The sequence below is a fragment of the Carcharhinus amblyrhynchos genome, chromosome 11, assembly GCF_965287045.1.
Source record: "Carcharhinus amblyrhynchos chromosome 11, sCarAmb.v2.hapA, whole genome shotgun sequence".
Taxonomy (NCBI): Eukaryota; Metazoa; Chordata; class Chondrichthyes; order Carcharhiniformes; family Carcharhinidae; genus Carcharhinus; species Carcharhinus amblyrhynchos.
The window spans coordinates 59,638,559-59,664,413 of record NC_137334.1 but is presented as its reverse complement, the minus strand read 5'-3'; the positions used below and the strand labels follow the sequence as shown (position 1 = coordinate 59,664,413).

Genomic DNA, 25,855 nt, shown 5'->3' with positions numbered 1-25,855 from the left:
TTACCTAGCAACTAGCAGATATCATTTTGTCAGTTAAAGTAAAATGGAGGGATTCTATTTAACTGGACACCAGACTTAGGACTGCAAATTAAACTGGGGCAAAAATACATAAATTTGCATATGTACATGTCATTAATTTATAACCTCATTTGAAAGGAGTAGCTCAAGGTTTGAGATCTTGTGGCACAGAGTGCCTGCCCCTGAGTCAGAAGCACCAGGTCTCTGAAGTTGGACTCAATGGCCAAGAGTTATGCCAATGATAGGTGGTAAAAGTGGGAGAGATTCCATGTTGGCTGTATGATGGAAGGAAGTTGGAGCCTCTACCACCACGATCCATAGCTCCAGGCTACAAAATGCATGTAAAAATATATGTTGCCACAGCAACTCTAACTGCTTGCAGTGGGGTAATGAATTGTGTGGATCAGATTGGTGCCAACTGCATAAGACTTGACCCTGCGCATTCTGACTCAGGTAGATTTGGGACCTGCTTGCTTATCCTACCCACAGTGGAGCTCATGGCACTGTGGGTTAGACCTGCCTTAAGTCAGAGAACTCGAGAAGAATCCAAGGTTTAACAAAGTGAACTCTGCCTCTTCAAGTCATACAATAACGTTATAGGTGCACCAGTATTAGGCTGACGAATAAGGCTCACTCGTGCCTGTTTTCTAAGTGCCTGTAGGTTTCCACAATGGCATGCACAGCAGATGTGCACACTTGTGGGGCAATTTATGCTGGACATGATGTTGGTGAGGGTATTATCATGTGGAATGAATGTTTGCTGCAAGAATGCAGAGCAGCGAGACCATGATGTCAAGCAGCATGCAGTTGCTAATTTGACATTGTGGTGCTATTTTGGAGCTCAGTGTTCCAAGTAATGCCAGTTCTTGACGTTGCACAGCTGGACACTCAATGCTATTTAAAGAGATCATCAACTACTTGCTGGTTAGTTTCTGGGTGATTTCTTCTAAGCTGTTGCTGTGATTCTGCAATTGTTGAAGCTTTCCATAGTTGTTTCAATTCCTCAGTGTTCAGGAGGTGCTGATGGACTGTTAGTTGACTGAAGGCTTCTGTACAAATGAGTTGTTTCCAGACTTGGGTGCACTGGTAGACATTCCATACAGTCCCTGCAGTGAAGGAAGTCGTTTGGCTCACCGAGTCTGCACCAACTCTCTAAAAGAGCATCCCACCCGGGCCTTCCATTCCACTTCCCTCTGCCGTACTCTGTAATCCTGCACGGTTACCATGTCTAATCCATCTAACTTGCACCCCTTGAGACACTAAGGGACAATTTAGCATAGCCAATCCACCTAACCTACACACATTTGGGCAGAGAGGGAAAACTGGAGCACCCAGAGAAAACTTATGCAGAACGTGCAAATTCCACACAATCATCATGGCCAGAATTGAACTTGGGCCGCTGGCACTATGAGGCAACGGTGTTAAGTGCCACCCTTTGGAATACATGGCTGGGAAAATGAACTGAGGTTCCAAAAGGTAGTGGGGGGGAGGGAGGGAAGGGCTCTCAGAAGGAGGCCTTGCCTGCTCAGGGTATTCATGGAATAACTCTCCTAGCGGATCCTCAGTGAGAAAAAGAGCAACATTTGCACTCCAGCAAGAACACCCTCACTGAAATCTGCCTGCTGCTGCAGCTGTGACTGCAACCCCAAAGCAAGGATGACATTGTCCGTGACTGTGAAGATGACCATAATAATGAACCTTTGTGTTTGACTCTTTCCAGAAGCTGGAAATACTTGTAACATTTGGCTGTTTTCTGTCCACTGTTTCTCTCTGACAAGAGAATTAAATGCAGCCAGCTCACAATATAAATAGAGGGCCCTCATGACCTTCTGTGTGCAACAGACAAAATGAACATGCAGCTCCATTAGAATTGCAGGATTTCCCCATTGTGCAGGATGCTGTTGACTGCACACACATTGTTTTGCACTTTTGCCGGAAAGTGAAACCGAAAGGGATTCCACATCCTCAATGTTCAGCTGGCACATGACCGTAGACACCAGTAATGCAGGTTGATGGTGTTCTGGCAGCAGTTATGTATTCAATAGCAGGCAGTCCACTCTGCTAGCTGTACAATGAAGCAAAGGATGACAACTATTGGTAGACAAAGGCCATACTCTGCCAATATACTCAGATGGCCACGCATACACACGCATGGACAGCACGCATTTGATTTGATTTATTATTGTCACATGTATTAACATGCAGAGAAAAATATTGTTTCTTGCATGCTATACAGACAAAACATACTGTACATAGAGAAGGAAATGAGAATGTAGTGTTACAGTCATACAATGAAAACCAAGCTAACACATGAAATTGGCAGGCTGAAAAATTGCTTCTACTGCCTGAAGTGTTCTGGAGGAATGGCAGAGCGTGTTTCAAGATTTGTGGTGGTCTTTTCCATGCTGCATAACCTCACAATCATGAAGGGCAGCTTCATCACTGGTAACGGTAAGCAGCTTTGGAGGAAGAGCATGAGGAGGAACAGGAGCTATAAGAAGAAGATCTCTAGCAAGTGGATGAGAGCAGGTAGCTTAGACAGCCACTTCTACCTGTGCTATCCATGAAGAACTCATCTGAGTGTGAAATCTGTAAGCGCAATTCAAATATCTCTTTTTCACCAACAATCCCACACCTTGCCTTCACTTTGGGCGAGCTATGACAGAATCTGCTTGACCACAAAAATAAAAATAGCCAGAAAATAAACATTCCAAATTTATAAATCAAATCATACCTTTTGCATATTATCTGGTATATTCACTCAGTACATGTCTTCTGTGTACTTTTGTTTAACCTGGTACCCCCATTCGGTGCTACTTCAGTGGCTGCTACATGGTGGGAGGCAGCTGGCTTTCGGTAGGGAGTGGCCTTGGAGGATGCCTTCCAACAGTTCTGTAGGCCCGGCTGCCTGTGGAATGCATCATCATAGTTAGGTCTGGAGTGGTTGGCTAACAGGATAACAGTCCAGGTGGAGGGAAGTGTTGGGAAGACAAAAGTTGTCACCTCAAGAAAGGGCAGCCAGGATTTTCAGCACTTTGTTTTCATTTCAGATCTTCAGCAGTTGCAGCGTCTTGCTTTTAGTTAAAGCCATAACTTTAATTGAGCTTGTGCAGTTTGCATGCAAATGAAATGCAAAGTAGCAATTGAAAGAGAGAAAACCAAGATTGGCTATTTAAATCCTAGCCTAAGGTAACGTGTAAACAGGTTTGTTGTTTTGGGGAATTGGAGCTAGCTCTCTGTTGCTTTCCCTTCTGTTACATATCCAGAGAATTACAATTTCATACTGATTTTAACTAAACTTGGAGAACTTCAGAACATTTTAGCTATGCCATGCATTCTCATAGAGTTCTATGATGCAGAAGAAGGTGTTTTGGCCCATCAGGTCTGCACTGACTGTCTGACAGAGGATCCCAGTTAGGCCCTTTCCCATAACCTCACGTATTTACCTCATTGATCTCCTTAATCTAGGCAAATTAGGACACCTAAGGGGTGGTCCGTTGTTTAAGAAGGGTGCCAGGCAAAAGGTGGGGAATTATAGGCCGGTTAGTTTAACGTCTGTGGTAGGTAAAATGTTAGAATCTGTCATTAAGGAGGAAATTGCGAGGCATCTTGAAGGGAATTGCTTGATAGAGCAGACGCAGCACGATTTCATTAAAGGGAAGTCGTGTCTGACAAATTTACTGGAGTTCTATGAGGATGTGTCTAGGGCGGTCGATAGAGGAGAGCCGGTGGATGTGGTCTTTCTGGATTTTCAGAAGGCGTTTGACAAAGTACCTCATAAGAGGTTATTGCAGAAGGTCAGGGGACTTGGAGTTGGGGGTAGGGTGTTAGCGTGGATAGAGGATTGGTTGTCAAATAGGAGGCAGAGAGTGGGGGTCAACAGGTGCTATTCGGATTGGCGGATGGTGACTAGTGGAGTGCCCCAGGGGTCGGTGCTGGGGCCTCAGCTTTTTACCATTTATATAGATGATCTGGAGGAGGGAACCGAGTGTAGGGTGTCGAAATTTGCGGATGACACCAAGATTGGGGGAACGGCAAATTGTGCGGAGGGTGTGGAGAGTCTGCAGAAGGATCTAGATAGGCTGGGCGAATGGGCCAGGAAATGGCAAATGGAATTTAATGTTGGCAAGTGTGAGGTGGTCCACTTTGGTAGGAAGGACTATTACTTACGTGGCGAGAATCTGCAGCAGGCGACGGTGCAGAGGGACCTCGGGGTCCTTGTGCATGAGTCGCAAAAACCCAGCTTGCAGGTGCAGCAGGTGGTCAGGAAGGCAAATGGGATGCTGGCCTTCATAGCGAAGGGGATTGAATATAAAAGTAGGGAGGTCTTGCTGCAGCTGTATAGGGCATTGGTGAGGCCGCAGCTGGAGTACTATGTGCAGTTTTGGGCGCCGCACCTGCGCAAAGATATTTTGGCCTTGGAGGGAGTGCAGAGGAGGTTTACTAGGCTGATACCGGAGTTGAGGGGGTTGAGCTATGAGGAGAGGCTGAATAAACTAGGCTTGTACTCGTTGGAGTTTAGAAGAATGAGGGGAGATCTCATTGAGACGTATAAGATGATGAATGGGATGGATAGGATAGAGGTGGAGAGACTCTTCCCGCTCAAAAAAGACAGTAGGACTAGGGGGCACAGCCTCAAGATAAAGGGGGGGTGTTTTAGAACGGAGTTGAGGAGGAACTTCTTCACTCAAAGGGTGGTGAATCTCTGGAATTCTCTACCCGTTGAAGTGGTGGAGGCTGCCTCGCTAAATATTTTCAAGAAGCGGGTTGATGGGTTTTTGATAGGAGAGGGGATTAAGGGTTATGGGGAGAGGGCGGGAAAGTGGAACTGAGCCACGACAGATCAGCCATGATCTTATTGAATGGCGGGGCAGGCTCGAAGGGCCAGATGGCCTACTCCTGCTCCTATTTCTGATGTTCTTATGTATAGCGTGGCCAGTCCATGTAACCTGCACGTCTTTGTTTCGGAAGGATAGGCGGGAGGAAAAAGGGGCGGGGGGGGGAGCTCTGCTGATTAAGGATAGCATCAGGGTGGTAGCAAGGGATGATATAGGAACCAAAGAGCAGAACGTGGAATCATTGTGGGTGGAGATTAGGAACAGCAAAGGGAGGAAGACGCTGGTGGGTGTCGTCTATAGGCCACCGAATAATGATCTGGAGGTGGGGCGGGCTGTTAACGTGCAAATAAGTGCGGCGTGCAGGAATGGGACGGCCATAATTATGGGAGATTTCAATCTACATATTGACTGGTCGACCCATGTTGGACGCGGTGGGCTCAAGGAGGAGTTCTTGGAATGCTGCCGGGATAGTTTCCTTGAACAGTGTGTTTTGGAGCCAACGAGGGAGCGAGCTATCTTGGATCTGGTGCTATGTAATGAGGCAGGTAGAATTAGGGACCTTGCGGTGAAGGATCCTCTTGGGGAGAGTGATCATTGTATGGTGGAGTTTCTGGTGCAGATGGAGGAGGAGAAAGTGGGTTCCCGGACAAGCGTCCTTTGAACAGAGGGGAGTACGGTAGGATGAGAGAAGAATTGGCAAATGTTGACTGGGGGAGCGCATTGGAAGGTAGGTCTGCTGAGGAGCAGTGGAGGATCTTTAAGGAGATCTTTCTTGGTGCTCAGCAGAAATTTAATCCAATGGTTAATCAGGACCGTAGGAGGAGAGGTAATAAGCCGTGGATAACAAAGGAGGTGAAGGGAAGTGTTAAATTAAAAGCGGAGGCGTTTAGAGTGGCTAAGAGTAGTGGGCGAGAAGAGGATTGGGAGAGGTTTAAATGTCAACAAAGATTGACAAAGAAGTTGATAAAGAAGGGTAGGAGAAACTATGAAGCTGGGCTAACGCTTAATATAAAAAAGGATAGCAAGAGTTTTTATAAATATATAAAAAGGAAGAGGCTGGCTAGGGTGAACGTTGGACCCTTAGAGGATGAGAGGGGGGACTTAGTGGTAGGGGATGGCGAAATGGCTGAGGTCTTGAATAACTTTTTTGCTTCAGTCTTCACGGAGGAAGACGTGAATAATTTGCCGGGTGTTAGAGATGGAAAGATGGTAGGACAGGAGGGTCTCAATGACATTATTGTTACTAGAGAGGCAGTGCTCGACAGACTGGAGGGACTGATTGTGGACAAGTCCCCAGGACCAGATGGAATGCATCCGAGGGTTCTGAAAGAAATGGCGGAGGTGATAGTGGATGCCTTGGTGGTTATTTTCCAGACGTCGCTGGATTCCGGGGAAGTGCCGGAAGATTGGAAAACGGCTAATGTTACGCCGTTGTTTAAGAAGGGTGCCAGGCAAAAGGCAGGGAATTATAGGCCGGTTAGTTTAACGTCTGTTGTAGGTAAAATGTTAGAATCCGTCATCAAGGAGGAAATAGCGAGGCATCTTGAGGGGAATTGCTTGATAGAGCAGACGCAGCACGGTTTCGTTAAGGGGAAGTCGTGTCTGACAAATTTATTGGAGTTCTATGAGGATGTGTCTAGGGCGGTGGATGGAGGAGAGCCGGTGGATGTGGTCTTTCTTGATTTTCAGAAGGCGTTTGACAAGGTACCTCACAAGAGGTTATTGCAGAAGGTCAGGGGGCATGGAGTTGGGGGTAGGGTGTTAACGTGGATAGAGGATTGGTTGTCAAATAGGAGGCAGAGAGTGGGGGTTAATGGGTGCTATTCGGATTGGCGGTTGGTGACTAATGGAGTGCCTCAGGGGTCGGTGCTGGGGCCTCAGCTATTTACCATTTAGATAGATGATCTGGAGGAGGGAACTGAGTGTATGGTGTCGAAATTTGCTGATGACACCAAGATTGGTGGAATGGCAAATTGCACGGAGGGTGTGGAGAGTCTGCAGAAGGATCTAGATAGGCTGGGTGAATGGGCCAGGAAATGGCAAATGGAATTTAATGTTGGCAAGTGCGAGGTGGTCCATTTTGGTAGGAATAATGGTGGCAAGGACTATTACTTATGTGGCAAAAAACTGCAGCAGGCGACGGTGCAAAGGACCTCGGGGTCCTTGTGCACGAGTCGCAAAAACCCAGCTTGCAGGTGCAGCGGGTGGTCAGGAAGGCTAATGGGATGCTGGCCTTCATAGCGAGGGGGATTGAATATAAAAGTAGGGAGGTCTTGCTGCAGCTGTATAGGGCATTGGTGAGGCTGCAGCTGGAGTACTGTGTGCAGTTTTGGTCGCTGCACTTACACAAGGATATTTTGGCCTTGGAGGGAGTGCAGAGGAGGTTTACTAGGCTGATGCCGGAGTTGAGGGGGTTGAGCTATGAGGAGAGGCTGAATAAATTAGGCTTGTACTCGTTAGAGTTTAGAAGAATGAGGGGAGATCTCATTGAGACGTGTAAGATGATGAATGGGATGGATTAGATAGAGGTGGAGAGACTCTTCCCGCTCAGAAAGGATAGTAGGACTGGGGGGCACAGCCTCAAGATAAAGGGGGGGCGATTTAGAACGGAGTTGAGGAGGAACTTCTTCACTCAAAGGGTGGTGAATCTCTGGAATTCTCTGCCTGTTGAGGTGGTGGAGGCTGCCTTGCTAAATATTTTTAAGATGCGGTTGATGGGTTTTTGATAAGCGAGGGGATTAAGGGTTATGGGGAGAGGGCAGGAATGTGGAACTGAGCCACAACAGATCAGCCATGATCTTATTGAATGGCGAGGCAGACTCGAGGGGCTAGATGGCCTACTCCTGCTCCTATTTCTTATGTTCTTATGTTAGGACTGTGGGAGAAAACCAGAGCTACAATTATGATGTAGTGTGAATCCTCCATGTGAGCCAGAATGGGCAGGTACTGTCCAACTATTAGAACAACACAAGGTAGTATCACAGACCTAAATGGTTTCTGGAAAAATTGTGCACGAATCAATCATTGTAAATGGCATATCAAATGACACAAAATACTGTGATGAACAAGTTGGATTAATACTAGATCACCCGTCATTGCTACTTGCAAAGGACCTTAAGGCATCGTTTTTGTCTGGGTTTGTTGGAAGAGCTGTGATACTGCAGCTGTATTTTGTTCACATCCGTTTGCTTTCTCTTTAGTTCAGTTCTCCCAATATGGCAGCTGTGCTCATTGTAACATTCAGACTTCATTCATGCATGTAGGTACAGCAAGTGTACCCTAGCTCCCTCGAGCCCTCATGGATCTGCTTACTCTCAGAAGCTGAGGTCAGTTTTCTTGGACATTGATCCCTGAGCAACTCTGCTAGGGCGAGAGGTGGCAGAGACTTGGTATGCTGGATCTCCGCACTCTACATTGTACCAAGATCTCTGGACCTTTCCAGAGTGAGGTGTAGGCTGATCCTAGGACTGTGTCTATTGCAGACACAGGTCCAAAACAGGCATGTTAAGACAGGTGGGGACGTTTTACTGCAAGTTTTATTTTGTAGTTGTCACCATGAGACAGATCGATGCAGGATTATCCCAAGAAGTTAACAGCGAATGTGCATGAGCCAGTAAACAGAAGAGCACTGCTGAAGGTAATTCAAAGCAATCCACTGGATATTTGGGTCTTAGGACCTGTGTAGCTGCTGCTTTCTACCAGTACTTGATGGATACTTGGCTGACAAACCAGTCCGCAATTGTGGTCTTCTTGGATGGGGTCTGTTTTTGCCTGTACAGTTTTCTGTTTCTGTGTTGCTGACCCAGGACATCAAAGTCAACTAGAACTCATCCAGGGAGGGGCAGTAGAGTTTGAGTACAGTGCCTTCTCTCCAACATCACAACACAGAAGTCAGAAGGAAATGGTACAATATTCTTTGGTTGAATAGCACCCCAAGTAATTGAAGATATATTGCACTCTAAGGAAATAATTAAATGATAAGAATGCGTTACTCAGGAAATTCTATTTAAACCACCGGGTCTCAAATATCCATATTTCTGAGGATGAAATTGGCAAGTGTGTTTACTACTGAGAGAAAAACACCACAGAATTCACAGGTCCATTTCTTTTGGTAATGAAGGAGGTACAGATTTCTTGCTGTATTAAAATAAGCCTAATTTGATAAGCAGGCTTCTTATAAACTTGTAGCATGGTGTATATGACCAAAGTGATTTATGATATCATCAACATGATAGAATATCCAATCAGTGAATTTTAACAGTGGCACCAGAGATTAGTGCCTGACTGAATATGAGGGATAGAAACATCTCAATTATGTTAATTTGGCACAGTAAATTCTGCAAGAGCAATTCTGCTGAATGGTTACCAGTGCAGCAGCTTAAATACATTGCAAAGGCCTTGGCAGTTGCTGCAGTACAGGCATGATTGCCCTATGATTATACGGTTGAAATACAACAGAGCAGTCCCTCACGTTTGTATGGCTTGCTGAGTTCTACAGCACAATCTAACTACAGCTGGATATTTGTTGCTGAGACAGGTAGCTCGAATCAGGAAATGTTCTGATTTGGCAGACTTGCCTCAGTTTCAATGCCTGCACTGCACCCAATTTTGTCTCCAGTTGTGAGGGTGGGAGTGGGGGAGAGAATCAGGTCCACCAACTCTGTTAGCAGATCATGGGCAGCCAGAGAATGGGTGAGTGCTGAGTTAGGGTGGTTATCAGGCCTGTCATGGTTCTCTGAGACTTTGGACAAGTTGTTTAAAAAGCTTGTAGACCCTCTTAGCCTTCACCTCTGTCACATCCCATGTCTCCTCCATGCCAGCTCAAGCCCCTACCCATTCCTCATACACTTCATACATTCCATGCTCCTTCCAAATCAACTCGTGCCTCTCCATGCTGTTGCATATGTCCATGCTTCCTCCATAGCCACTCACCCAGTATCTACAATGTTCAGACCTCGGGAGTTATGTGAAGATAAAAAAAAACTTCTAACAATCTAATAGAGCTCTCATTCATACACTTGATGCTAAAAATTTCCCATTAATGAAACGAATTCAAATAACTTAAATTGTTTCGAGTGTTAAATCAGCTTTAGAAATAAACTCCTAGTCAGTAACCACACAAAAGACAGATAATCCTTTATTAGTCTCTTTAAACTGTCAATTGAGATGTGAACATAGTGCCCCCCAACACACTGAGATGTGTTTTTTAGAGCTTTTGAAACTCAGCCAAGTCTTCATAATGACCTTAGCTGAAATAACAGCACTGGGAAATGTCAACAAAGAATGTCATTGGAACTGCAGGGAAATATGGTCATTTTTGTTTCTAACCTACAGCAGAAAGAAGTCTAGCAGACATGTTTTAACAACTTAAACAAAGGCTGAAGCTGTCATTTAATGTTTAAAGGGCCCAGGATTTTTTGTTTTAAACTTCCAGTCAAAAAACTTAAAGTGTATCCACCTTGTTGACCCCCAACTGTGGGTCAAGGCCCTTGGAAGAGAGAAATGGGGTCTGTTTGAACTCGGTGTTAATTTCATAGAAACATAGAACAGTACAGCACAGTACAGTCCCTTCAGCCCTCAATGTTGTGCAGAGCTATGTCCAAACCCAAGATCGAGCTATCCCACTCCCTATCATTCTGGTGTGCTCCATGTGTCTATCCAATAACTGCTTGAAAGTTCCTAAAGTGTGCGATTCCACTATCACAGCAGGCAGTGTATTCCATACCCCAACCACTCTGAGTGAAGAATCTACCTCGGATATCCCTCCTACATCTCCCACCATGAACCTTATATTATTCCCCCTAGTAACAAGGACATCCACCTGAGGAAATAGTCTCTGCGCGTCCACTCTATCTGTCCCCCTCATCATCATATAAACCTCTATTAAGTCATCTCTCTTCCTTCTCCGCTCTAAAGAGAAAACCCCCAGCTCCCTCAACCTTTCCTCATAAGATCTACCCTCTAGACCAGGCAGCATCCTGGTAAATCTCCTCTGCATTCTCTCCAATGCTTCCACACCCTGATAGTGAGGTGACCAGAACTGAACACAATATTCCAAATGTGGTCTCACCAAGGCCCAGTATAGTTGCAGCATAATCCCACGGCTCTTAAACTCAAACCCCCTGTTAATAGACACTAACATACTATAAGCCTTGTTCACGGCTCTATCCACTTGAGTGACAACTTTCAGAGATCTGTGGATATGAACCCCAAGATCTCTGTTCCTCCACGTTCCCCAGAACCCTGCTGCTGACCCTGTAATCCACATTCAAGTTTGTCCTATCAAAATGAATCACCTCACGCTTATCAGGGTTAAACTCTGTCTGCCACTTTTTGGCCCAGCTCTGCATCCTATCAATGTCTCTATGCAGCCTTCAAGAGCCCTCCACCTCATCCACTACTCTACCAATCTTGGCGTCATCAGCAAATTTACTAACCCACCCTTCAGCCCCCTCTTCCAAGTCATTGATAAAAATCGCAAACTGTAGAGGACCCAGCACTGATCCCTGCGGCACATCGCTGGTAACTGGCCTCCAGTCTGAAAATTTTCCTTTTGCCACCACCCTCTGTCTCCTATGAGACATGATGTAGAGATGCTGGCGTTGGACTGGGGTAAACACAGGAAAAAGTCTCAAGTCTTTAAGACTTGAATAGCAGGTTAGCTGTAAAGACTTGGATTCCAATCAGTGTTCTGTAAACTGTGTGTACTTTATATGCCCTTCTCTGAACAGAACCTTCCACACACCTGACGAAGGGACACTGTTTCCGAAAGCTTGTGGGATTACTATCAAATAAACTGGTTGGACTCTAACCTGGTGTTGTGAGACTTCTTTCTATAAGACAGCCAGTTACTTATCCAGTTGGCCAAATTTCCTTCTATCCCACACCTCCTTACCTTCTTCATGAGCCTACCATGGGGAACCTTATCAAATGCCTTACTAAATTCCACGTATACGATATCAACTGCTTTACCTTCGTCCACACATTTAGTTACCTTCTCAAAGAATTAGTTACTTCCTCAAAGAATTTCAGATGACTTTGAGTTCAGGTTTCCTGCATGCCTCCTTTCACGTGCCAGCAAAAATGGAATCTGTCAGAATTGGGGATGGGACTTTGGGAGCCAGGTTCCCCCACAAAGTATTTGAATAACTGGACTTCCCTAATCAGCATAGTGGGGAAATTCCCTTTACCTATTATTTTAATTATCCAATTCTCTGTGATGTTTTAGAATGCACAGATGGAGAATTTATGATTTGTAATGTTCAGGGCTTTTTTGTTAGGAGTACATAAAAACCAGAATTTTACCGCAGAACTGAATTCTCCATTGGCCTCAGGCAGGATTTTACGAGTCTCACCCGAGTGAGGTAAAATACCGATGGAAATGTCTGATGTTTTTTGCCATAATAGGTCAGATATTCAGTACTATGACTGGAACCAACATTCAGATGGGGAGACTTCTGCCTCTTTATTTCAAAAGAAAAACTATATATTGGTATGTTTAGAACTTTACAAGAGAGAACTGAGACTGAGTGTTAAAGCAGGATATATCACTCTCCGAGTGCCTTTGCTGTTGCAGGTGTTGAGCAGTATTGTGAGATTCTTCATCTTTCCCTTCCCGTCACTCTTGGATAAACATAATATTCCATAATCATACTGGTGATAGGGTAATGAGTGATAGAATAAGGATTATTGCACAAAATCATTCTCTCTGAAGCTCTTTAAATAGCATCTTTCAAGATGTATTTTTTGCAAATTGCATGCAGGGGATGTGCCTGAGGGTCAAAAAGTTCATTTATTTATGTCTCATGTTTTGTATCTCATTTGTATTTCAGAACTTGAACAAATGATTCTTCTTTTAAATCAAAAGAACATGGATTGACATGAAATAGTAAATCTTCCATACATGTATATAATGACAGGCCGGATTATTCTTAATGAATTACTAAGCTATGTTTATTCAGGGGCTGGTGGGTGAGGGGGGTGATAGCAGACTAAAATCATTTGGCTCACAGACAAGAATTAGTCAATTGGACTTCTGAACACACGAGCTGGCAGCCCAGGTGATAGTGCAGCTGCATTCAAACCAGATGGTTGTGGGTTTGATCACCAGGGCTGCCTTTCATTTGGGTTTGCCAGCATCTGCTTGTGAGCTGGCGTTCTAGACAATCGGTCTGCTGGAGGGAGTAAATGATGGTTCCAGACTGCTCCCTCCACTGAGCAAGAGAAGGAATAGCATAGTGGTTCTGCAAATTCTAAAAGCACTGACTGTCAGCTAATTAATGGATATAATTTGTGATGTGACTCAGTCAAGGCTATTGTGTCGTACAGCTTGGGTTAGAGGGTGGGATTCCTGGGGAGAAAACAAACTAGGAAACGCAAACTTTTAGTCTCGAGACAACAATACTTTATCCAAAGAGTTTGTGAATTGCAACTTAAACCCTTGGACCAGTCAGAAAAGTAGCGATGAAAATCTAGTAACTATTGGCCTGAATATTGTGTTCGGTGGAAAACTGCCAATACTTGCCATTGGCCGTAAAGAAAGCTGCCCACGAAAGCTGCCCACAAAATCTGTCTGGTGCAATGGATTTCTTATTTCCCAACAGCAGTTTGAATCTGGTGCCAAATGAAAGGTCTGCACAAGAGAATTTCCCACCCGAACCCTGAATGAAAGATTGTGTGGGAGCTTGCTGAGGGGAATTGCCAGTTGGCCATGAATAGACTGCAGGCTGGATTCCCTCAGTGACAGAAAGTCTTGTCTTAGAGAGCTGGGGCATCAGTCAGAGGCCATTTCTTGTTTTGCTTTTTGGGTATGCAATGGTGGCCTCACTGGTGCAAAGCTGGCAGGACCCAACAAGGGTCTCTCTCACTCCCACTCACACATATCCATTCACTGCCCTCCCACTGTCTGCCAGCATTCAGGAAGCATAAGTGAGAAGCAGGAAGTAATTAATTGAAATGATGGTGTTTCTTGTCAATTCTGACCAGGATATATTAATGTCCACATTTTCCTGTAGTAATCTCATTGTTTGCAGTTTGTCAGTACTCCTCTGAATCCCCTGAAACTGACAGCATTATAAGGTTCTGCTTTCTTGGCAGCAGGGTGGCACAGTGGTTAGCACTGCTGCCTCAGAGCTCCAGAGACCCGGGTTCAATTCCCACTGTCTCTGTGGAGTTTGCATGTTCTCTCCATGTCTGCGTGGTTTTTTCTGGATGGTCTGGTTTCCTTCCACAGTCCAAAGATGTGTAGGTTAGGTGGATTGGCCATGCTAAACTGCCCCTTAATGTCCAGAGATCTGTAAGTTAGAGGGATTAGTTGGACAAATATGTTAGTTTACGGGGATAGGACCTAGGTGGAATTGTGATTGGTGATGACTCGATGGCCGAATGGCCTCCTCCTACACTGTAGGGTTTTTATAGAAGATACAATCTGTAATTTTTCTTTTGCTGGCTGGATGTTAAAAAAAATCTGGGACCTTATTACAAACAATGGGGTAACTGTCCTCATCTTCATCCATTTGGACCTGCCGGAGCTGTTCTTCAGGGTGTTCCAGCGCAGCTACCCTACTATGTTGTGATACACATAGTTTTGTGTTCTGCCATGCGAGATGAAGAGAAATGCTTAACTGCCTGGGGAGTATGAAAGCTCCCATCTCCTATCTACTTAAACCATCCTGTTACTTTTCTAATGTTTCTGAGGTGAAATATAAAAATGCAGTTACCTTTTCTGAAACAATAACTGCAGCAGACATGAACGAATAGAATTTCCCAGCATTAAACAACCAGCAAAGGATTTCAAGAGCCTTGCCAAACAAGAGAGTTAGAATAAAAAAGGACATTGCTGTACTGAGTAATACGTTCCCTGTCTTTTGGATGAGTTGTACCCAGTTTGCAAAGTAACCATCCTGAGGAGGGAAAAAAAAACTGCAAACCGAAATCCTTTTTAAAAGCAAGGAAAACTGCTCCACACGACTACATGACAGGAGGACAACTGAACCAAAAGGTGCAATGTTGAATTTTCGCATCACTATCGGCCAAGTAACAAATAACAGTATACACCGTTGTTTTACCTTTCATGAACTATTAGAAAATCCTATAGGCCTCTTCCTGTTACTCTGCTATCTGTACTGATGTGTACATAGGCTAAGATGAATGTGTATGACCACAGTGGCATTTTATCTCTAGCTTGGGAAAATAAGCTTCTCTTGTTCTTTGCTTACCCTAAAAAAAAAACCTCTCTTAATAATTCTTTACAACCTCTATAAACGGAAATAGTGGACAACATCAGTGAAGCACATCCTCTCTCAACTCTCTAAATGACGCTGTTGTGGAAAGGTGTGGAGGGGGAGAATCGGGAGTCATTTCGCTCTCTTCTGGAGCAACCTCTGGAGTTTAAACATGCACAGTTAAATGCAGAAATCTGGTTGTTGATTTTAGTGATCCTCTGATTTTCTATGGGCATACTGCTTTTTATTTTGTGATTTTATGTTAACAGTGAACTGACAACAATGAGCCACTAAACAGATTTGTTACATTCCATGATTTGTAAGGGACTTCATGTTTGCATGCAAGACTGCTCTTTAAACAGTTCAAACACAGAATTATCACGTATGATTGAAACCATAGACTCTTAGGGCAGATGCCGTAGCTCTTTCCTATCCAGTGGATGCATCAGTAGCAGAGACAATTCCAGAGCTGAAAGTGCATCATCTGTCTTTTAGGGGATGAGGTTTAAACTTCTGTCTGCTGTAATGCCCAACAAGATACAAGGTTTGTTGTATAGAACATTTAACTGAGTTCTTCAGTTGTAGCAGCCTGCTGGATCCTTTTCCAATCTGGCCTTTCATACATGTCATGAGTCTCCTCTTTGTTCTCCACAGGAGAAAGTCTTGAAATGGGGAGTTATAATCATTGGGAAGAGCAGCATACTTAGACTTATGACAAACACAACCCCTATTTCCACTGCTCTGTCCCAAACAACCAACCAGCTGAGTGTAGGATTCACTAACAGCTGTCTCACTAGCAACACATGTCCCGAATGACTGCAGTCAATTAGAAATGAGTAAACTGATGAAAACCTCCCACTTAGGAGATTAGCCTCATTGGGAGAACCCTTGATAAAAGTTGTACCTCGATGAGTAGAAGTCTTTAATTACTGCTAAAAATCCTTACTGTCCCAGAAAAATAATTTTATATTTCTGGGGTGCCAAATTTCAGCACTTTATTTAAAAGTGAAAATTCCAAGCTTTTTACTTCCCAGATCCCTGCCCGTAAGAATGCTTCAATGTAATTGGCTGCTTACCCACTGCTTGATGACATCACTATTGCTGGACTCCTGGTTGTTTTGTAAAAGGATCGTTTAGATCCAAAATGTTAACTCTTTTCTTAACTGTTAACTGTTTCTTTCTAAAGATGCTACCAGACCTGCTGAGTTTATCCAGCATTTTCTGTATTTAATGATCCCCTGCAGATAGGTTTGAAGGTGGAGTAGCTTATTAAATCATGTGGGTGGCTTGATTGCCACCTTCCTGCCTGTCCCTTCCCCCAGTGCCATTGTGGCATCAGGTGGCTTCCCCACAAGTGGGCCAACTGAAATCCTTAACAATACATTGATGCCCATTTTAAGGGCCACATCCTGCTGCAACTGGGATGTAACCAGTGGCAGGAGAGACCTACGTCAAGTGGCCAGCCCAGCAGAATTTTCTATTCACACGCAATAGTTCTGAGTAAGGTTTATTAATTGCCCATGTTGTAATATGATTACAGTTTGTTCATTACTTCTAGCTTCTCACCTCTGCCCTATTTTAACTCATTCAACACAGAATGTTTAAAAGATATTTAACTGTGGGACTGGTACAATTATATACAAGCTATATTTGTCTTTGTAGGGTTAGCTAACAGTGTGTTGCCTCACAGTGCCATGTTCACAGGTTCAGTTCCGGTCTTGGGTGACTATGTGGAGTTTTCATGTGCTTCCCGAGTCTGCGTGGGTTTCCTCCGGGTGCTCTGGTTTTCTTCCCACAGTCCAACGATGTACAGGTTAGGCAGATTGGCCATGCTGAATTGCTCCTTAGTGTCCCAAGATGTGTAGATTAGGGGGATTAACCATGATAACTGTATGGATTACTGGGATAGTGCGGGGGAGAGGGCCTGCATTAGATACTCTGACAAGAAAGCTGGTGCAGACTTGATGGACTAATTGGTCTCCTCCTGCACTGTAGGGATTCTGAGATGTAATAAACAAGTGACTAATAACTTATTTACGAGAACAAACTATTTCATCACTTCACTTCAGAAAAATTGGAATAGCGCTCTGTGGTTCACACACATGTGTAGATTAAGGGGATTACTGGGGTAAATATGTAGGGTTACACGGGTAGGACCTGGCCAAGATACTCCAGTAGAGATTTGATGCATAATTAATGGGTCGAATGGCCTCCTTCTGCATTGTACAGATTTTATGATTCATCCTGAAAAATATTGCTATCCAGGGGAGTGAAATCCACAGACCATTGATCCTTTGAGAGAAAAATTTTCTCCTCATCTCCCATTTAAATGGGGGACCTCAGCATTACAGCAGCCATTCACTCCAAGGAAACTTCATCAATCTCCACGTTTAATTCTGTTTTTGCCTTTAAGGTATTTTCCTCCTGTAATACTGCAATACTGCAAAATTGAAGATGCAGGTACTTTAAGCAGCTTTGCAAAGGCATACTGAAAATCAATCAGCTACTGTATGAATGCTGTCAAACCATTTTGAAGTACTGAATATTTTAAAGTATTTAAATGTAATCTGTAAGAACTTAAATGTAACCAGCATGTTAGCTCATTTTTAATTTTATTATCTTAGGTAAACTGAGACAGAATCTGAGATCAGAAGAATGATGGCAAAGAAAATCAGGACCTAGCCAGAACATCTCCATCAGATTCACATTACAAAGGCTTTCAAGGTGAGGGCAGATTGAGATCTATCAGTGATGTGTCTACTTGAACTATAACTGGACCATGGTTAAAAGTTAACTCTTAATCCTTAAGAGTCACTTTTGTTTGGGGCAGTGAGTGGGTATGGGAAGGGGGTACAATTTAAAATTTAAGAATACAATGGTGTGCAACACTAATGACTTTCCTGAATTACATACATAGAAATTAGAAGCAGGAGTAGGACATTTGGTCCTTCAAACCTGCTTCGCCATTCATTTTGATTATGGCTAATCATCAAATTCAATACCCTAATCCCGCCTTCCCCATATTCCTTGCTATCTTTAGCTGCAAGAGCTATATCTAATTCCTTTTTAAAATCACTCTCAACTACTTTCTGTGATAGCGGATTCCGCAGATTCACTAGTCTCTGGGTGAAGAAATTTCTCCACACCACAGTTGTAAAATGCTTACTTCTTATCCTCAAACTATGACTACTAGTTCTGGACTCCCCCATCATTTGGAACATTCTTTCTAAATCTACCCTGTCTAATCTTGTTAAAATGTTATAAGTTTCAAAAGAGCTCACTTCTGACTTTTCTGAACTCCAATGAATATAATCCTAACCGATTTAGTCTCTTCTCATACGACAGGCCTGCTATTCCAAGAATCAACCTGGTAAACGTTTGCTGCACTCTCTCTGTAGCAAGGACATCCTTCCCTAGATAAGGACACCAAACCTATATTCAATACTCCAGGTGTGGCCTCACCAACACCTATACAATTGCAATAAAACATCACTATTCCTACACTTAAATTGTCTTGCTATGAAGGCCAACATACCATTTGCCTTCTTTATTGCCTGCTGTAGCAGCGTGCTTACTTTCAGTGACTGATGCACAAGGACGCCAAGATCTCGCTGAGCATCCACCTCTCTATATTTACACCCATTCAAATAATAATCTGGCTTTTTGTTTTTGCTATCAAAGTAGATAACCTCACCTGTATGCACATTATATTGCATCTACCGTGCAAATTCACAATAAGTATGTCCAAATCATTGCTGAAGTATCTCTCCCTCTTCACAGCTCATCCTCACACCCAACTTTGTATCATCCACAAATTTGGAGATAACATACTTAGTTCCCTCATCCAAATTATGAATGTATAATGTGAACAGTTGGAGTCCTAGAACGGATCCCTGCAGTAAACATTAGTCACTATCTGCCAATTGGAAAACAACTCATTTATTCCAACTCTTTGCTTCCTGTCAGCTGACCAGTTTTAATCCATCTCAAGTCACTACCACAATTCCAAGTGTTTTAGCTTTACATTAATATTCTGTTGTTGAAAACTTTCTGAAAGTCTAAATAAACTACATCCACTGGTTCTCCTCGGTCAACTCTGCTAGTTACATCCTCAAAGAATTCCAATAGATTTGTCAAGCATGATTTCCCTTTTCATAAATCCATGCTGAGTTTGTCTGATTATACCATTGCTTTCCAAACGGTGTGCAATGAAATCCTTGATAATGGACTCTAGCAACTTAAAGTACTGATGTTAGGCTCACTGGTTTGTAGTTTCCTGTTTCTTCTCCTATTTCTCTTTTTGAACCTCCAATCTGTGGGAACCCTTCCGGAGTCCAAAGAATTTTGGAAAATAACCACCAGTGGATCGACTATTTCCAGGACCAGTTTCTTAAGTACTCTGGGATGAAGATTATCAGGTCCTAGAGACTTATCTACCTTTTAATCCCATTAATTGCCCCCAGAACATTTCTCTACTTATAGTGATTTCCTTAGTTCATCACCAGTGTTTCTTTGAACTTCTGGTACATTATTCATGTCTTCTTTTGTGAAGACATTTAATCCCTCAGCTAGTCATTTCCTGTTATGAATTCCTCATTATGAAATTTTTCTCCTGGGCTCCTCCCTTAAGATAAAATAGACAACAAATGTAATAAGCTCACCTCCTTAACCACCTCAAATGCTACAGGAGCATCAGCACCCCTCTCCACCCTGCCCCACCGCACACATTCACACTCACATTTGCAGTCTTTCACACACACTATGGCACAATCAGACACCTGTACACAAATATATCTAAAAGAGAAAATAGAAATTATCTGTTGGATAGTGAAGTCCCCCATCAATCAACAAAGTGACCTACAAAATTACTGAAGAAAGGTATCTGCCAAGACTTAACTTGCCTGAGTTTCCCTGTTTTTCACCGTGGAGCATGCTATTTGTTGTGCTTACGATCAGATTAACTTGAAAAGACAGTTTTAGTGTAATTTCATCTGAAGGATACTAAAAAGAGAGTACAATCTCTTAAGTGTTTCACCCATCTAATGCTATAATACAAATAGCTTTATTTTTCATAATTGCTTTGTCACAAGTCAGTACTATAAGTGATGTAATGCCAACCTCTTACAACAATCATTCTCTTTTCAAGAGCACACTCAGCAATGAAGCACGCCTTAAGTAAATTAACATTTTGAAGATGATCTGTTGCATTTGAATGTAATATGCTCCTGCCACCTAAAGGGACACAAGTCAGACTCCTAACTGATTCACTGGATATTATATTTTGACTCAATTCTCCATGGTGTTGAGCTGCCTTTGTCCAGCATCTCCCAGCTTGTCATGCAGCACATGCATTGCGCCAAAGCTTTGCCTGTGGGAACAACTTGGCTTTCTGACAGAAGGAGTAATCCTTCGCAATTGGAAAAGAGAAGAGAAAAATGAAGAGAGGGCTGACCTTTACAATCTTCACTTTTTTTCTTACATTTTCACCCCATAACACAATCAATTTCACCCTTAATCTTTACTAACAAAGTTGCTAATCATTGAAAATTTCACCAATATTTTTAGGCATGCCAAAAAATTATATTAATTAACAGTCATTCAAGAACTCGATACGAGAATAATTCCTTCAGAACTGCCAAAAGATTTAAGGCATTTTACAATATGGATGTTTTTTTAAGTGAGGAAATGAAAGAGTTGTGTTCATTTTTTAAAAAGTATTTTTTCTATTATTGTGATATGGCAACTCAGTAGTTGTTGAATGAATCAATGATCACTATATCCTGGTGTTTTGTTTCTTAGTCACACAGAAAACTGAGATTATGTTTTCACTGTGAATGTTGTCAGAAGAAAAATCAATTATTAAATAGCATAATCTGAAGGAATGAAGATATTGTGTACATGGAATTGTCCTCATCTTGGTAAATATGTTTCTTGATCTTGGCAGTAGGCCTCATTTCAGTCAGTAGTGGAGTTTAAACTACAGTATGATTTCTTTAGTAAGGCTCAGTATGGTAGAGCTCGAACACAGCATGCCACAGAACTGTATACGATAGGCTCATGCATTGTTATTGCTTTGTATCTTCTCACTGAGAATACTAAGGAAGTTAATTGCATTATTTCCTACTGTGATTGCTTTTAAAGTTGATAAATCTTGTAACTGAATTAGCTACATTCTAAATATCCAGTGTTTTTGTTTTCAATTATGTAAGCTATGCACAACTCATATCTGTCTGTTGTAATATGAGCACCAAAGTTATATGCGTGCCATAGCGAAAGAGCAGTTCAATCTGAACTGGCCCGATGTTCGGACGACACACAGATTAAGAACATAAGAAATAGGAGCAGGAGTAGGCCATCTAGCCCTTCGAGCCTGCCCCGCCATCCAATAAGATCATGGCTGATCTGTCGTGGCTCAGTTCCACATTCCTGCCCTCTCCCCATAACCCTTAATCCCCTCGCTTATCAAAAACCCATCAACCCGCGTCTTAAAAATATTTAGCAAGGCAGCCTCCACCACTTCAACAGGCAGAGAATTCCAGAGATTCACCACCCTTTGAGTGAAGAAGTTCCTCCTCAACTCCGTTCTAAACCGCAACCCCCCCTTTATCTTGAGGCTGTGCCCCCTAGTCCTACTGTCCTTTCTGAGCGGGAAGAGTCTCTCCACCTCTATCCTATCCATCCCATTCATCATCTTATATGTCTCAATGAGATCTCCCCTCATTCTTCTAAACTCTAATGAGTACAAGCCTAGTTTATTCAGCCTCTCCTCATTGTTCAACCCCCTCAACTCCGTTATCAGCCTAGTAAACCTCCTCTGCACTCCCTCCAAGGCCAAAATATCCTTGCGTAAGTGCGGCGACCAAAACTGCACACAGTACTCCAGCTGCGGCCGCACCAATGCCCTATACAGCTGCAGCAAGACCTCCCTACTTTTATATTCAATCCCCCTCGCTATGAAGGCCAGCATCCCATTAGCCTTCCTGACCACCCGCTGCACCTGCAAGCTGGGTTTTTGCAACTCATGCACAAGGACCCCGAGGTCCCTCTGCACCGTCGCCTGCTGCAGTTTTTCACCACATAAGTAATAGTCCTTCCTACCATTATTCCTACCAAAGTGGACCACCTCGCACTTGCCAACATTAAATTCCATTTGCCAGTTCCTGGCCCATTCGCCCAGCCTATCTACATCCTTCTGCAGACTCTCCACACCCTCCGCGCAATTTGCCGTTCCACCAATCTTGGTGTCATCAGCGAATTTTGACACCATACACTCGGTTCCCTCCTCCAGATCATGTATATAAATGGTAAATAGCTGAGGCCCCAGCACCGATCCCTGGGGCACTCCACTAGTCAACAACCGCCAATCCGAATAGCACCCATTAACCCCCACTCTCTGCCTCCTATTTGACAGCCAATCCTCTATCCACGCCAGCACCCTACCCCCAACTCCATGCCCCCTTCTGCAATAACCTCTTGTGAGGTACCTTGTCAAACACCTTCTGAAAATCAAGAAAGACCACATCCACCGGCTCTCCTCTATCCACCGCCCTAGACACATCCTCATAGAACTCCAATAAATTTGTCAGACACGACTTCCCCTTAATTAGCAGAGTAGTGGGTAGTGTAGAGAATAGCTATAATCTACAAACAATATTGATGGGTTTTTGGAGTGGGCGGTCAAGTGGCAGATGGATTTTAATGTAGAGAAATGCATTTAGGGAGGTCAAATAGTAAAAGGGAATAGACAAAAAAATGGGAATATACTCAAAATGGTAGGAAAAGTGAGAGATCATGGTGTACACGTACACAGGTCCCTGAAGGCAGCAGTTCAAGTAGACAAGGATGTGAAGAAGGCATGTGGAATGCTCCCCTTCATTGGCAGAGGTATAGAATACAAAAGTAAGGATATAATGTTGGATGGAATTGTATAAAACACTGGTGAGGCTGCAACTGGAATATTGCGTGCAGTTCTAGTCACCATGTTACAGGAAGGATGTAATTGTTTTGGAGAGAGTGCAGAGGAAGTTTACAAGAATGTTTCCAGAGCTAGAAAAATAAGAGGTTGGATAGGTTGGGGTTATTTTCCTTGAAACAGATGTACAAAATTGAGGGAAAGAGATAGAGTAGACAAAATAAAGTTGTTTCTGTTGGTGGCGAATTCTAGAACCGGGGACATGGATACATAGCTGTCAGGTGTGGAGGGGACATGAGGAATAACTTTTTTACACAAAGGGTGGTGGGTGTCTTGAATTAATTGCCTGAGTAGGAAGCTTTTTAAAAAAAGTACCTCAATCTGCATCTTAAGTACTATAAGCGACAGGACTATGGGCTGGATGTAGGAAGGTGGGATTAGAAAGGACACCTGGGTTTCCGCAGGCTGGCATTGACAAAATGGGCTGAATGGCCTCCTTCTGTGCTGTAACTTTTCTATGGCTCTATGGATATTGTCCCTTATGAATGTTATACAATTCCTGTCAGTTAGTGAGTCTCCTGTCAAATATAGGACAATCCATGCAAGGTATCAGCATTGTATTCATGTTCTGTATATATGCCACCTTGCACCGTGAATATTCTCTATTCAGATGAGGTGGGTGGTCCGGGGCACACAGGAGAAAATAGTGCACCACAATTAGGCTAACAATCCTGTTGCACAATCGTCAAGATAAATACACACACTAACATGGAACTGTAGGTTACAGCATGTCACATAAAAGACTACAAGCTTGAAATCACAACATTCCTCAGGGCTTAGTCTTCTTGCAGAGTCATAAGCAATTGTTTCTACAGTAAACAAGTTATATTCACATTGTGCTTCAAGGGATCATCCTCTCCAGGTCAGATGTGGTTGAACCATCATAATAGTGTTGTCACCTCCCAAATGAACATATGAAGAACAAAAACCATGTAAAGTCAGCTCTGTAACATTTATAGATTGAAATATAATGAAAGTATATTTCTGCAGGAAAGTATATGTTTCATTATTCTTGTACTTTATTTACATTCCTGTTTCTCCTACTCTCTTATCTCATCTCATTCAGGATGATGGTAAGCTTACTGTGTCACCTCTCAGTTGAAATGCACCATCGTGGAGAGTTGCTGTTTCAAGTAAAATCCTTATTAAGCTGCTCTGGGCATCAGCAGAGCTCAGTGTTCATTCTGATGCTGTGCCTTAATGTTGAGGCAGTTCATTGTTATATTTGAGTTTGCTCTCTAACTCGTGATTGACTTATTTGACATTAAATTCTGCAGCTCAAGCTAATAACTTCCTGACCAACTGGTAGAATGCAGTCACCCTGTTTAAGGTGATTCCGTGTTATTCCTTTCATTCCCTCTGTGACTGACATGGGGGAACATATCATCTGCCTATTCTAGACGGACATTAAATATCCCATTTGAAGAACAATAATGAAAACTGCATTCCAGTATTCTCCCCTGCTTACCTGGTCACTGGACACGTGCAACTTGCTTGAACAGTGCTGTTCCTGACGAGACCTCAACATGCATCATCTTGTCTGCTCACTTGCATGACCTAGTCACATTCCTGCTCAGGTTTTCTCTTTGCCAAGGCCTTGTGTCTAAGACATGAAGCTGGGAACATGTGTAGCTGCACACTTAAGAGGCCTATAAGTACTGATCTGCCCATCAGCTTCAGTGTCTTCAGACTGTTCTTGCAAAACCCCTGGCCCCAAAGACCATACTGAAGGTGATAAAGGAAGCTTCTACCTATCTTCTCGGATCACCAATTATCTTTGTTGGCTGACGCCCCCTCAGTCCCTCTAATTGGGGTAACCAAGATGCAAGGCCAAATGTCAACTTCATTGTGCACCTCTAAAGTTGGGAGCCTTTCCATCACAGATGCAAGAACTGAAACAGAGAGCAAGGAATATTGTCTTTTCCCTCATCTCCTTTCTTGTCTCTGCTCTGTACCACCACAATGGGAAGTTATAGAAATACTGCGGTAACATATAAGGGACTTTACCCCCAATATAATCAGTACTTGCCCTTTTTTGTTGCTTTCTGTAGCACTTGAGAACTGAATGTTTGTCCAGGCTACGAGGGGAATATTGCAGCCAATGCATTCCTGCCTTGGTCAATACCGCCTCAAGGCAGACTAACTGCTTATCCATTTCATTTGTCTCAGTGCCAGTTATTGAACTCTTTTTCCAGAATGGAAAAGGAGAAGGAATAATACTGTGAGTAAGAGATGACATAAGGACAGCTGTAAGAAAGGATCTTGGCTTAGAAGATCAGGAAGTTGAATCAGTATGAAATAACAAAGATAAGAACCCTGGGTGGAAATTGCTTTCTGCCCCCTAACATTAATTATATAATTTGATATGGTATTAAATGAGGAATAATTGTCACTTTGACGAACATAATATAATATCACTTGAAACTTGAATCTTAAAGTAGACTGAGGAATTTGACAATGGTAGTCTGGAAGATTGAGTTTGTCAAATGCTTTTTCAAACAGTTTCCTGGAACAATATTGTGGAACTAATTAAGGGGTAAAGAATTTTAGATTGAGTATTGTGCAATGACACAGGATTAATTAGTAATCTCATAGTAAAAAAATCCTCTAGCAAAATGTGATCCTAATATGATTGAATTCCATATTAAGTTTGAGAGCAGTGCAGTCTAGTCCAAAACAAGAATTTGAAACATAAGCAAAACCAATTTATATGCATGAAGGAAGAACTGGCTATGGTTGAATTGGTAAATAGACTAAAATGTATGGTGACAAATAAACAATGGGAACATTTAAAGAAACCATTT

At 43.0% G+C, this 25,855-nt stretch overlaps 1 protein-coding gene across 3 annotated transcripts in view; it reads left to right on the top strand.

Moving 5' to 3' along the window:
- csrnp3 (cysteine-serine-rich nuclear protein 3) overlaps positions 1-25,855 on the top strand; it is a 206,221-nt gene that overhangs the window by 111,387 nt on the left and 68,979 nt on the right. For 2 of the 3 annotated variants that reach the window (XM_080199192.1, XM_080199193.1), the window contains exon 2: positions 17,704-17,803. The gene's annotated coding sequence lies outside the window, so the exon portion shown is untranslated. Of the gene's footprint in view, positions 1-17,703; positions 17,804-20,878; positions 20,998-25,855 lie in introns of all 3 variants that reach the window. The other variant, XM_080199194.1, reaches the window with a different exon arrangement.